The sequence below is a fragment of the Nicotiana sylvestris genome, chromosome 12, assembly GCF_000393655.2.
Source record: "Nicotiana sylvestris chromosome 12, ASM39365v2, whole genome shotgun sequence".
In the NCBI taxonomy this organism is placed as follows: Eukaryota; Viridiplantae; Streptophyta; class Magnoliopsida; order Solanales; family Solanaceae; genus Nicotiana; species Nicotiana sylvestris.
In genome coordinates, this window is record NC_091068.1 from 111,484,227 (window position 1) to 111,487,014 (window position 2,788).

Below are 2,788 nucleotides of genomic sequence, written 5' to 3' on the forward strand. Positions count from 1 at the left end.
TCTTGTCACATGATTTTGGTCACTTGAGGGAAGGTCCCTCCACCAGTCTATCAAAACTAGAGGTATGCTACCGACCATACTGAATCTGGGGACTTCGTGCCTCATTTTCTGCAAAACAAGAGATAGTTAGGCCCTTTCCCCCTCCATGTCCATCTATTTATACAGTAATGATTAGCATATTGGCACTTATTTCTCCAAATTAATGTACACAATCGTGATTACCCCTCTTGGGATTGTGAAAAACTCGATGGACTTTTGGACGAGGCTTGTCTTAAAGAGTTATTATGCGGACATCATATTAACCCGGCTAGGTTTGACCATGATGCATGCACAATTAATCAGAGTAAGGCTGCTATAGAGGTCTAGACTAGGACCCTCAAGCAGACAACTTGAGAGGGGAAAGGCATGGAACCGTCGAACGCACCGCTGATCGACTAAGTTTACCGTAAATATGCCTTTCCGAATTTAAAGGGGTGATAAATAGGAAGAGAGAAAACACTCATCAAGCGTTGCTATAGGATTAATTGTACACGAGTGGAATATGATGTTGAGCATGATTTATGCAACAATAAATTAGCATATTGTCAAGTATTTGCACGTAAAAATGATAAATGCAGTATTTAAATAACTGAAAGATAGTTACGAAAAAAGAAAACAAAGAGACAAGTCAATTTCAGGAAAATAAAGAAATCATAAATAAGCAGTTAAATCCAAATAAAGAGGAAAGGGTACATGGGATAGAGCATTCTTAGACTAATTCACAAAAATAAGTTCGTTATGGTAAGAGCCTAAAATATCCCCAGCAGAGTCGTCATGCTGTCGCGCCTCCTTTTTCCCCGCGGAGTCCGGGTTTCGACATTCATGGGGGAAAAACTCATTTCCTTTTGGGAATTGGGTATCTAAATTTGAAGAGTCGCCACCTAACGGATTATGGTGCGTTAGGGCACCTAGAGCGATTAAATCATATAACTAGTTTGCATTACCAGAGATTAGGGTAAGGGCTAAAAATAACCTTGAAGGGAAGGTGTTAGGCACCCCTCTCGATCCATAATGGTGGGTCCCGGTCGAACTTAAACTATGTGAATTAGTCAATTAACAAGCAAGCACATATTTGAAAATAAAGTAGTTTTCCCCATCTAAATGCATATATCATCAAGGAAGTTCAGATAATGAGGGTAAAAGAGGTTTGGACAGCTTAGACATGTATAGGTAAAGAAAAGGGAAGTTTAGATAATTTAAACACATATAGAAATTGGGAAAGGGGAGTCCTAAGTTGATTAGTCTATAGGATCAATCTGTGCAATTCCCGGTAATCCTCCTCAACTAGAGGGAATACACTTGACATTAGCGCGCAAGTAATCATATCCTTTTACTACCCATTACCCTCCCCTTAATGGTTATATAAGCGAGTTTGATTAACGACCTCTAAGTGTGCTGCTACCTATCCCTTCCTTATGGTCCTGGAGGAGCTTAAGACCTCTAAATTTGGGTAGTTCTAGACAAACTTAAGGTATTTAAAAGAGAAAAATCTAGGCGACAAACAGATAACATGTAGGACAAGGAAATAGGGAAAAGCAGTTAAAAGGCCAATGATTACCTCCGCATGTATATAGTCAAATAAACAGCACATCTAAAACACAGATTCAGGTAAAATTAAGCAGTTTATACATAATTGAAACGCAATTTTTAGTTTTACATAAGAACATTAACCACCTAAGGCTTGCCTAGGCGTGGGGATTATACATAATCACAATTACAGGAACAGTTTGAATAGTTTGAGATTGTTTAACCTATGAGCATGTTCATCTTGGTGATATAGGTTATAACAGGCAATTTGTCAATTGTGTTTGGAGACATGATGTCTATGTGTGTGGGTGGGGGGGCTGTTTAAACCTTTTGTAGACAGCTATTGACTTAATCGAAATAGGCGTGGTTCAAATAGATGCAAACAGAGTTCCTAAGAATATGGTATTTAATGCATACAAAAATGACCATTTTATTAAGGTTATTTAATAGTAGGATATTTATGTGACGGTACTTGCGAAAAATCAATCATGTAACATGCTGAAGCAGTAGACGTGAAGGCCCTAAAAACAGGTTATCTAATGCACAAGTTCAACATGGTTTAAATGCAAATAGACACACCAATCCTAGAATATGGCTTTTAATGCAGATTTGCAGAATATAAAGTCTATAGCAGGTTTTCTACCCAGTTTTACGCACAGTATCATACAACTACCCTCCTGTTTCACTAGTTACCCCAATATCTGTTTACAAATAATTATTACAGACCAGAATTGAATAAATTACATAAATGCAATATAAATTAAGCTATAGGGAGCCTGATTGTCACGACCCAAACCGATGGGCCGCAACGGACACCCGGTACCTTACTCAACCGAATACCAACGTAATGCATCTTTCTTATTACATCATCATATACACGTGACATACGGGCCTAATAGTCCAACATAATCATTTATAAACTCAAAACATAGGCCGACAAGGCCGTACAATCTTTCACATACATGACATATGTCTACAAGCCTCTAAGAAACATAAATATCATAAAGGTCGAGACAGAGTCCCGCCATACCAAACAATATACGTCTAACTCATACTAACCAAACAAGCAACTCCGAAGCAAATGGAGCACACCAACATTTTCCGCTGAGCTGATAGCCTATATGGAGGGCTCTCGACCTGTCTATCGGGACCTGCAGGCATGAAACGCAGCGTCCCAGGCAAAAGGGACGTCAGTACGAATAATGTACTGAGTATGTAAGGC